Source organism: Anolis sagrei, chromosome 4, assembly GCF_037176765.1.
Source record: "Anolis sagrei isolate rAnoSag1 chromosome 4, rAnoSag1.mat, whole genome shotgun sequence".
In the NCBI taxonomy this organism is placed as follows: Eukaryota; Metazoa; Chordata; class Lepidosauria; order Squamata; family Dactyloidae; genus Anolis; species Anolis sagrei.
The window spans coordinates 125,994,349-126,006,405 of record NC_090024.1 but is presented as its reverse complement, the minus strand read 5'-3'; the positions used below and the strand labels follow the sequence as shown (position 1 = coordinate 126,006,405).

Below are 12,057 nucleotides of genomic sequence, written 5' to 3'. Positions count from 1 at the left end.
TGTTATTAGCTTGGACCTCTGTCTCTTTTATCCTATGTGTTTTGATGCAGAATCATAGGCTCCCATGGAAAGAAATTGTGTAAGTCTGGACCCTTGTCTCTATTATCCTATGGGTTTTGATTCAGAACCATAGGATCCAATTGAAAGCAATTGTATTAGTTTGGACCCCTGTCTCTTTTATCCTATGGGTTTTGATGCAGAACCATAGGATCCCATAGAAAGAAATGGTATTACTCTGGACCCCTGTCTCTTTTATCCTATGGGTTTTGATGCAGAACCATGGGATCCTATGGAAAGAAATGATATTAGTCTGGATCCCTGTCTCTTTTATCCTATGGGTTTTGAGGCGGAACCATAGCCTCCTATGGAAAGCAATGTTATTAGCTTGGTCTCTTTTATCCTATGGGTTTTGATGCATAATCATAGGCTCCCATGGAAAGAAATGTATTAGCTTGGTCCCCTGTCACTTTTATCCTATGGGTTTTGATGCAGAATCATAGGCTCCCATGGAAAGAAATTGTGTAAGTCTGGACCTCTGTCTCTTTTATCCTATGGGTTTTGATGCAGAACCATAGGATCCCATGGAAAGAAATGCTATTAACTTGGACCCCTGTCTCTTTTATCCTATGGGTTTTGATGCAGAACCATAGGATCCCATGGAAAGCAATTGCATTAGCTGCTTTTATCCTATGGGTTTTGATGCAGAATCATAGCCTCCCATGGAAAGCAATGCTATTAGCTTGGACCTCTGTCTCTTTCATCTTATGGGTTTTGATGCAGAATCATAGCCTCCCATGGAAAGCAATGATGTAAGTCTGGACCCCTGTCTCTTTTATCCTATGAGTTTTGATGCAGAACCATAGCCTCCCATGGAAAGCAATGTTATTAGCTTGGACCTCTGTCTTTTTTATCCTATTGATGCAGAATCGTAGGCTCCCATGGAAAGAAATGGTGTAAGCCTGGACCCCTGTCTCTATTATCCTATGGACTTTGATGCAGAACCATAGGATCCCATGGAAAGTAATGGTTTTGAACTGGTGTTTACATATAAGGGCAGGGCATTGGTTTGTTTGTCCTGTTTAAAAACCAAAAGAGGTAATATACTGACCTTGTGATGCATGTCAGAAGAGTGTATTGCCAGCTCTTCAGTGAGTGGGATGGGGAGGTAGAGAGGAGAGAGGAGAGGGGCGATTCCCTACTCTTAAAGGGGCCGCCACCCTTTAAGGATGAGGTGTTGCATCTCCCTCGCTAGCCCCGCCCGGAGGAGGCGCCACCTTCTCCTCAGGACCTCCCTCTCGAAGTCTCCCTCCGTCCCTCCATCCACAGCCAGGGCTTCCGAGGCTCCGGCAGTGGCAGCCGCTTCCACCCATTGAGTCCCACTGGCAGGGTTTGGGGAGCCTCTTCCTCCTCCGCAGGGCCCTCCGCCGGGCCATGTCTCAGCGGCGCCCTCTGCCGGCGGGGCCCCCTCAGCGCAGAAAGGCGGAAAGAGAAGAACGGTCCTGAACGCCGGCTGGAGAGAGAGAGAGAGAGAGAGGCGCAGAGAGCTCCCAGGTGAGTCTCTTTCTTTTCCCTGAAAGTCCGAAGGGATGCCTTTCCCTCCTAGGTTTTTTTTCTCTTCCTGTTTGGTTCCCAATCTCCTGCGGGATGTTGGCAAAGAGAGGATGTTCCCCTCCCTTCTGGCGTCTTGGCTGGGAACTCAGCACCAAAGCCTTGTTTGTTTGGATCTTGGGACCTTTCATTATGGGAGGAATGGGAAACCAGGGCTTGGTATTTGTTTTCAAAGGAGGAAAGAAGGTCCCACTTGTGCCAAATTGGTTGCAATTGGTTTGGAAGCCGGAATGACATGAGTGCGTTGAACTTGGAAGCTGTGCAGGGAGAGAGTTGGGCGTTGCATTGGGTTTTCCTCCTTGAGTCCCTCTCTGCCCATTCCATCCCAGAATATCAAGGCAGGAAATAGACTCATAGAGTTGGAAGAGACCTCATGAGCCATCCAGTCCAACCCCCTCCCAAGAAGCAGGAACATTGCATTCAAAGCACCCCCGACAGATGGCCATCCAGCCTCTGTTTAAAAGCATCCAAAGAAGGAGCCTCAACCATACTCCATGGCAGAGAGTTCCACTGCTGAACAGCTCAGCCTGTAGTCAGGATTTTGATTGGGGGGTGGGTGCTGAGTTTGACTGGGGGGCTGAGTTTTATTCAGGGGGGGGGGAGGGCTGAGGATTTACCCTAGCAAACGTTTTGTATCGTTATTCCAAAACTCTATGCATAGGGGTTATATTGAGCATGATATGAATAAACATAACACTTTGAATAATGTACCAGTAAGGCCTAGATGTCTCCTCTCAGCCTTCTCTTCTTCAGGCTAAACATGCCCAGCTCTTTAAGCCGCTCCTCATAGGGCTTGTTCTCCAGACCCTTGATCGTTTTAGTCATAGAATCATAGAGTTGGAAGAGACCTCGTGGGCCATCCAGTCCAACCCCCTGCCAAGAAGCAGGAACATTGCATTCAAAGCACCCCCGACAGATGGCCATCCAGCCTCTGTTTAAAAGCATCCAAAGAAGGAGCCTCCACCACACTCCGTGGCAGAGAGTTCCACTGCTGAACAGCTCAGCCTGTATTCAGGATTTTGATTGGGGGGTGTGTGCTAAGTTTGATTGGGGTGCTGAATTTATTGGGGGGGGGTGAGGATCTACCCTAGCAAACGTTTTGTAACGTTATTCCAAAACACTATGCATATGGCATATATTGAGCATAGTGATCAGATCATGATATGAATAAACATAACAGTTTAAATAATGTACCAGTAAGGCCTTCTTGTGGACCACCCTGTAATGTACCAGTAAGGCCTTCTCGTGGACTACATGCCTGTCAATCACAGTCAGGAAGTTATTCCTAATTTTCAGATGGAATCTCCTTTCTTGTAGTTTGAAGCCATTGCTCCCTCCTCCCTATGACTTCCTCTCACGTATTTATACATGACTCCTCTCAGCCTTCTCTTCTTCAGCCTAAACATGCCCAGCTCTTTAAGCCGCTCCTCATAGGGCTTGTTCTCCAGACCCTTGATCGTTTTAGTCATAGAATCATAGAGTTGGAAGAGACCTCGTGGGCCATCCAGTCCAACCCCCTGCCAAGAAGCAGGAACATTGCATTCAAAGCACCCCCGACAGATGGCCATCCAGCCTCTGTTTAAAAGCATCCAAAGAAGGAGCCTCCACCACACTCCGTGTCAGAGTTCCACTGCTGAACAGCTCAGCCTGTAGTCAAGATTTTGATTCGGGGGGGGGGGGGTGCTGAGTTTGATTGGGGTGCTGAATTTATTGGGGGGGGGGTGAGGATCTACCCTAGCAAACGTTTTGTAACGTTATTCCAAAACACTATGCATATGGTATATATTGAGCATGGTGATCAGATCATGATAGGACATTAAGATCGTCTGGGGAGGCCCTGCTCTCGATCCCGCCGGCTTCACAAGCACGCCTGGCGGGGACGAGAGACAGGGCCTTCTCAGTGGTGGCCCCTCGGCTGTGGAACTCCCTTCCTGCAGATATTAGATCGACCCCCTCCTTGCTGGCATTCCGGAGGAAAGTAAAGACCTGGCTGTTTGAACAGGCATTCGACTAAGCAGTGTGATTGATTGACTGACTATCGGAACACGGAATTTGGATTCTGATTTCATTGATGAGACCTGATGGATTTGTTATATTGATGTAGTGATGTATTGATATTGATGTTTAATGATTTGTGATGGTATTGCTTTTAAATGCTTAATGATTTTGTATTGTGTATACCTAAATTGTTGTAAACCACTCTGAGTCGCCTGAGGGCTGAGAAGAGTGGTATACAAATAAAGTAAATAAATAAATAATAAATGATATAAATAAACATAACAGTTTAAATAATGTACCAGTAAGGCCTTCTCGCGGACCACCCTGAGAATTCGGGGGGGGGGGGGGCTGAAGACCCTCAAGCTCCCCCCCCCCCCTCCGCTACATGCCTGTCAATCACAGTCAGGAAGTTCTTCCTAATGTTCAGATGGAATCTCCTTTCTTGTAGTTTGAAGCCATTGCTCCCTCCTCCCTATGACTTCCTCTCACGTATTTATACATGACTCCTCTCAGCCTTCTCTTCTTCAGCCTAAACATGCCCAGCTCTTTAAGCCGCTCCTCATAGGGCTTGTTCTCCAGACCCTTGATCGTTTTAGTCATAGAATCATAGAGTTGGACGAGACCTCGTGGGCCATCCAGTCCAACCCCCTGCCAAGAGGCAGGAAAATTGCATTCAAATCATCCCTGACAGATTGCCATCCAGCCTATGTTTAAAAGCTTCCAAAGAAGAAGCCTCTACCACACTCCGGGGCAGAGAGTTCCACTGCTGAACAGCTCTCACAGTCAGGAAGTTCTTCCTCATGTACAGATGGAATCTCCTTTCTTGTAGTTTAAAGTCATTGTTCCGTGTCCCAGTCTCCAGGGAAGCAGAAAACAAACTTGCTCCCTCCTCCCTAAGACTTCTTCTGACGTATTTATACATGGCTATCATGTCTCCTCTCAGCCTTCTCTTCTTCAGGCTAAATATGCCCTGCTCTTCCAGCCGCTCCTCATAGGGCTTGTTCTCCAGACCCTTGATCATTTTAGTCGCCCTCCTCTGGACACATTCCAGCTTGTCAATATCTCTCTTCAATTGTGGTGCTAAGAATTGGACACAACATTCCAGGTGTGGTCTAACCAAGGTAGAATAGAGCATGGGTAGCATCCCACATTATCTGAGTCTGGTCTCAGAAAACCCAGTTCAAAGCAGATAATATGAGATAGTCTGCCTTGATATTCTGTGGAAGGGCCCTTAGAAGTTTGGAAGAAGTGTTCACTTGGATGGGAGACCATCATACAAGCCGGTTGTGCTTCAGAGCAAGAAATAGGCAATCCCACCTCTTGAGGATTCCTTACCTAAGCAAACCCTCTGGATGGTTTTGCACTGCTATGGCATTTGTATCATCAGTGTCCAACCATGGTCCCTTCCACACAGTTGTATAAAATCCCACATTATCTGCTTTGAACTGGATTATATGGCAGTGTGGACTCAGGCCCCTTCCAGACAGGTCCTATATCCCAGGATCCGATCCCAGATTATCTGTTTATCCCAGATTATCAGGCAGTGGAGACTCATACCTGTCCAAACATATCTCTCCTTATGAACCATCCAGGACCCTAAGATCTTCTGGGGAGGCCCTGCTCTTGGTCTCACCTTCCTCACAGATTCGGTTGGCAGGGACGAGAGACAGGGCCTTCTCCAGCGGTGGCCCCTCGGCTGTGAAATGCCCTCCCTAGGGATATCGGATCAGCCCCCACCCTCCTAACATTTTGCAAAAAAGTTAAAACCTGGCTTTTTGAGCAAGCTTTCCCAAATGCAGTGTAGCAGACAAACTCTGATCTTCGGAACGACTGGACAATGCGATTGGGTAATGATTTTAGTAATGAGATGCTGAAGATTTATACTTTTATTGGTTTTATTATTTTATTTAATGTTATTTATGCTAAATGTTTGAATTTATGTTATTGCAAGCATCAAATTGTGCCGTTTGTAAACCGCCCTGAGTCGCCCTTGGGTTGAGAATGGTGGTATATAAATATGATAAACAAATAAATAAATAAGTAAGTAAAATCCAGTTTAAAGCAGATAATCTGGGATGAGATCCTGGGATATAGGACCTGTCTGAAAGGACCTCTCAGGCCCCTTCCACACAGCTGAATAAAATCCCACTTTGTCTACTTTGAACTGGGATATATGGCACAGTGGGTTAAACCACTTAGCTGCTGAGTTTGTTGACCAATAGGTCACAGGTTCAAATCTGGGGAGGGGTGTGAGCTCCCACTGTCAGCCCCAGCTTCTGCCAACCTAGCAGTTTGAAAATGTGCAAATGTGAGTAGATCAATAGGTACTGCTCCGGCAGGAAGGTAACATGGAGATGCAGTCATGCTGGCCACATGACCTTGGGGGTGTCTACGGACAACGCCGGCTCTTCGGATTAGAAATGGAGATGAGCACCAACCCCCAGAGTCAGATACGACTGGACTTAATGTCAGGGGAAAACCTTTACTTTTACCTATATGGAAGTATGGACTCAGATAATCCAGTTCAAAGCAAATATTGTGGATTATCTGCCTTGATATTCTGGGTTATATGGCTGTGTGGAAGGGCCCCTAATCATTCAGGTCAATGCAGTACAATGCAGTACAAACTTCATTGTAGGGTTCTATTCTGATATAATTTCAAACAGGATTACATGGCAGTGTGGAGCCAGCCAGCGCAAACTATTGGGCCAACTGGTGCCAATATGGACATGGCTTTTAACCCTGTTTTTATTGATACTGTGTAACTTGCTTTACTGCTTTTGTTGTGAATTGTTAACTGGTTGAACGTTTGCGCTGTTTATTTTTACTGCTTAATTTATTGATGTTATTTTTATGAATGTTTGCCTTTTACGTTGTGAGCCACCTTGATATAAATAATAGGGGATATAAATAAAGTTTTACGTACTTGTTGGCACATAACAGAAACCGGGTGACAGCAGAGTGGGGCCTCTTCCACACAGAGGTATAAAATCCACATTGACCTGGATTATAAGACAGTGTGGACTCAGGGCCCTTCCACACAGTCCTATAACCCAGAAAATCCCACAATATCTGCTTTGAACTGGGTTATCCGAGTCCACACTGCCATGTAATCCAGCTCAAGTGGATTTTAAATCCTTGTGTGTTACTGTTTATTGGTTATTGTTTATATGTGATTTATATTAATTGTATTGTATTTATTGTTTTTGTTTATTGCTTTTTGTTTTTATTGATGTGTTGTTGGTCTTGGTCTCATGTAAGCCGCTCTGAGTCCCTTGGGGAGATGGTGGCGGGGTATAAATAAAGTATTATTATTATTATTATTATTATTGTTTTATACAGCTGTGTGGAAGGGACCTCAGATAACCCGGTTCAAAGCAGATATTGTGGGATTTTTGTCTTGATATTCAGGGCTATACAGCTGTGTGAAAGGGCCCTAGGAGAGACCCACACATTCAACTTGCGGGATCCAATCTGCCCAGATGTTCTCCTTTGAGGAATTTAAAAGGGTCTGGTCCTGTAGGAGAGACCCTGCGGACCTACCAAAGAAGGTTCGCTACAATGGTGAGCAAAGAGAAGCCCAATTTAAAAGGTTTTTCCTAAGTTCCCAAAAGAAATCTCACCAAAGTTGAAGGAAGCGCCACCAAGATTATTTTATTGCGATTCAGCTCAAAAGGATGCAAAGCAGCAATATTTCGCCAAGCTAAGCATACAGTGTACAAAAATAAAGGCCTTTTTTATACAGAAACAGAGCTGCCAGGTTTGAATCTCCCATTCCCGGCCCCTCTGCTGGCTCGACGATGAATGGCTGGCGCTCTACAGCTGGGAGGAGGCTTGGCTTCCTCCTGAGCGCCTGGGCCAATCACTGGGCTTCTGCCGCCTCGGCATCCTGACGAATCAGGAGAGAGGGAGGCGGGACAAGAGGGAAACAATGGATTCTTGAGAGGATTATGGAGGTAGGAAATGTCCAAGTGGCCAGTGAGTCCTGGGGCGTGCAAGCCAGCCATTCATTGAGTGGCTACAATAAACGTAATCCGGATTTTTCCAGTGCTGAGAGACAGGAACAATGAGGGAATCTTGGCTGTGGTTTCAGTGGATAAAAGTTGAATCAGTAACAGATTAGGACAAGGTGTGGCTTTCCGAAGGCTTCCTTTGTCCTATTGAGATATGATCATAAATGCCAAGTGATCGCTTCCTCTGGAGGGCCAACTCTGAGGCCAGAGGTCACAATCCATTGTTATTGTCCATGCAAAAAGTGTCATTTGATAAGAGTCTTTTCCAACTAGAGATTTCCTTCTTTCCAGGGTCACACAGGGGTGGCTGCCTTGTATTTGTATACATTTTTCAATAAAGGGGGATTTGGCAAAAGGGTCAGGAAAAGGTCAGATACACAGGGAGGAATATAGAAATATAGAAATCATGATAGAGAAAACATACCCACTTATCCCTCCCACCAGAGTCCCATAGAAGAGAGCACATAAGTAAAGGGAGGTGGTTTCTCAGTAATAAATGTGCTACCTTCTGCTATATATGAAACCTAGGGCATAAAACCTTGATTAAATGTACACACTATCTAACATGGGAAGGGTCCTTGTTGTTGTTAGTGTCTTGGCAAATTGACCAAGGCTTAACCCTTATTATCCAATCTGGTGTCCTTGTCCTTAGCAAAACTATAAATTACTATCTTTTTGGGAGCGGGGGGGGGGGGTCATGTTCGACTTCATTCTGAACATTCATTTCAATGGGCTTGCTGCAATTGACTCCAGGGAGAGTGGAGGATGCTCTTTGTTTTTGGTCCCTGATCCACCCTTCCAATCCATTTTGGGATGTGGAGAACTTTCTGTCACCAGTGATTCATCTCCATGATCCTTTTGCTTTTCTCACCCAAAATAGTAGCGCCTGGCTCCAATAGTATCATTTTGCCTCCATTGCATTCTTGGATTGTATTTTTCATGTGGACCACATTCCAATGAGGATAACTATCCCCTATTGATTCTTTGGGAAGGATATTGCTTTTGATGTCTGGTGAAAAGAGTCATATACTCCATGGCTCCCTTTCTTGAGCCTGGTGAATTGCTTTAAGGATGCTTCTGTGCCTGAAGATCCTTGAGATAATTTGCAATTATGGTACCGGTATAAAGGGCATTTCTTAGCAAGGACAGTGGTAGTTGATCCATTGACGTATGAGAATGGAAATTGCTTTATATGGAGACATGTTACTAGGCCTAAGTTATGATATCGAGCTCTTTTGGAAGGGTCTTCCCAGCAGGGGAGATCCCTGAAGACCTCTAAGGGGGTCTTTGGCCTTGGTGAGCAGCCAGCGAACGCCAATCCAAAAAGACGCAAAAATATTAAATAATCAATCTCACCAGGCTGAAGAGGTATCAGTGACCGAAGCGTTTATTCTGCGATTCAGCTGAAAAGGATGCGTTACAGGGATGAATCCTCCATAAGCATGCTGGGGTACAGTGATGCAGGCATATTTATACAATTTTTGAAAACCCAGAGTTCAACCCTCCTGCCCCGGCTCCTCTGATGTTCCCCGCTGTGATTGGGTGATGGGCGGACACCTGGGAAGCAGCCCTCCCGCCCCTGGCGCCTCTGTACCAATCAGGAAGCTCCAGTGGTCTGTAGGATCCAATGGAGAGACCTCTGTCACATGGTGGCGACAGCCAATCAGGAGAAATGGGGGCGGGATGAGGGAGCACAAAGGAATCTGGGAAAGGAATCTGCAGACAAAGGAATGCCATGTGCTCAGCGAAACAAAGGAAAAATGTCTCCAGATGTTTGACAAACAAAGGCTTTCCTGTCCTTGATGAGTCTGGCAGGGAATTTGAATAGGCTAGATCAATATCGGACCACCCGGAGGGTCAACAATATCTGGGTGAATTAATCAGTCTCTTTTTCCGAAGCTCTGCTGACCCTTGTTCCTTCGCTGGCCATGCTCCGAGGGCTAGGGTTGGGGCCAGCAGCATTGTCCATGCAAAATGAGTCAATCAATGGGTGATTTGGGGGAAAGAGGCTTGGGCTCTGTCCCCAGGCAGTTCCTGGTCACGCTGGTTTTCTTGTGGGGTGAGGGTCAAGGGGGTGAGGATACAGAGGAGTTCATAGGGGTTACATATTTCATATTCATAAACCATTGGCATCACCAGTATACAGGCATTCCATATATCACCACCCACCACCCATCCCAACCCCAATCCACAGTAATAAGAAAATATTTTATTCATTTCATAAAAAGAGAGGAAAGAACTAGAAGTCCCAAAGTCTGGACGGAAGGGTTTTGGGTGCAGGGGCCAGTCCATGCATCAGGCTGGCCATCAAAAGATCAGTCCAAGGTCCGGGTTGGTCAACAGAAGATTGGCTCCTTCTAGGAACAGGAGCTGGAGCTGAAGGGGGAGCTGGGTTGGGTAGTAGCAGAGTCCATAGTCCAGTGCACAAGCCAGAGAATTCACAAAGAGGAAACAGGAACCCAGTTATGTGTGCTGGGTCAGGAAGCGGCAGAATCCATCGTCCGGCCCTTGGCGAACTACAAATACTTGGGGGGGGGGAGATGCTCCGCATCAGTTACAGCTTTGTATTATCTACTAGCCGTCCCCTGCTACGTGTTACTGTGGCCCAGTATATGTGTGAATGTGAATATATGTGTGCTTGTGTGTAGTTTTGGGCATGCGTTGTAATGTTTTTTTGTTTTTGTCTTTTAAATTCTCTTCTGCTGTGTTTTTCAGTAGTTTTTTTTTTGAGTGATGGTCACTCATCGGCCTGAGAGGTGTATTGTGTCCAAATTCGGTGTCAATTCGTCCAGTGGTTTTTGAGTTATGTTAATCCCACAAACTAATATTACATTTTTATTTATATAGACTTAGATGGCAGTGGCTTTCCAGAGCCTCAGGCTCTTTCCACACAGCTGTATAAAATCCACATTGAAGTGGATTATGTGGCAGTGTGGACTCAGATAACCCAGTTCAAAGCAGATATTATGTATTAACTGCCTTTATTTTCGGGGTTATATGGCTGTGTGGAAGGGCCCTCAGATGTCCTTTCTCAGGACCCTTCCACACAACCCCATATTCCAGAATATCAGACAGAAAATCCCACAATATCTGCTTTGAACTGGATTATCTGAGTCCACATTGCCATATCTCCTAGTTCAAAGCAGATAATGGGGGATTTTATTCAGTTGTGTAGAAGGTGCCTCAGTGTTTTTACTGTATTTACTCAATTACAAGATGCACTTTTCTCCCTATACTGTATAAGCATATCTAAAATGGGGTGTGTCTTAGGCTCCTTCTACATTGCCATATAAAATCTAGATTACCTGCTTTGAACTGGATTATATTGCAGTGTAGACTCATTTAATCCAGTTCAAAGCAGATAATGTGGATTATCTCCTTCAATAAAATGGATTATATGACAGTGTAGAAGGGGACTTAAATTACATGTAGATCATTTGTATTTTTGTTGCTGGCAGTGGTAGTGAAATTAGGATGCGCCTTACTATTGACAGTTGTTATTACTACTAACAATTGAAGAAATTTAGAATGGAATAACTTTATTGTCATTGTCCAATGAAATTAAATGCTTTCCTCAGCATGTATCTCAAACAACACACCCATCCCTCCACACTCCCACCTCATCCCATGGTATTAACTGAACATGTTGTTGTTGTTGTTGTTATTCGCTGTCAAATTGAGTCTGAGTTATGGTGATCCTATGGTGACCCTATCCTATGGTGATAGGGTTTTTCCAACAGGATTAATTCAGAGAAAGTTCACCATTGCCTTTAGGAAACCTGGGATATGTAGTTTGGTGAGGCACAAGCATTCTTTGGCAAGAAGGCGGAAGATCTTGTAAAATGGCAGCTGTCATGATTCCATAGCATTGGACCATGTCAGTTAGAATGGTGCCAAACTACATTAATTCTACAATGTAGATGCTCCCTTCTTCTTTAGTGGAGAATGTATAAGTTGTACAAGGTTATCTAGTGGGTTGAGTAGGAATTCAACTCTGATTTCCCAAAGTCCTAAACCAACACTCAAATCACTACAATGTTGGCTGTTACCAAGAACATTGAGGAAATGGATATGGGACTTTATGCATACGAAGTATGATAGTTACTGAAAGATAATTTCACCCAACCCTGCTCATTGCATGTAAACACCAAATTTGGATTTCACACTGTGTCTGGTCCCCAAAATAGAGTAGACCCAATTACACTATGTAACAAAATTTGAAAAATTTTCTGTTCCTGGTTTGAAAGTGTTATTTCCTGTTTGATCGCATGGTACTTACTTTGCTATACTCCTGAAACTTTCTTTTTGTAGCTGCCACAACCTATGTTGAATTGGTTGAGACTCGATGTGTTCTGGTACGGCTGTACCAGGAGCTCCAACTTTATTTGCTTTGTATTAAATGTTTGTGTACAGTCCTAGGTTTCAGGGACTCTACAGA

The 12,057-nt window shown here is 44.9% G+C and overlaps 1 protein-coding gene across 1 annotated transcript in view; it reads left to right on the top strand.

Annotated features, from left to right (window-relative positions):
* The first annotated feature begins 1,212 nt into the window (after nucleotides 1–1,212).
* LOC132772756 (protein FAM163A-like) overlaps nucleotides 1,213–12,057 on the top strand; it is a 158,929-nt gene continuing 148,084 nt past the window's right edge. The window contains exon 1 of the mRNA XM_060771619.2: nucleotides 1,213–1,551. The gene's annotated coding sequence lies outside the window, so the exon portion shown is untranslated. The remainder of the gene's footprint in view (nucleotides 1,552–12,057) is intronic.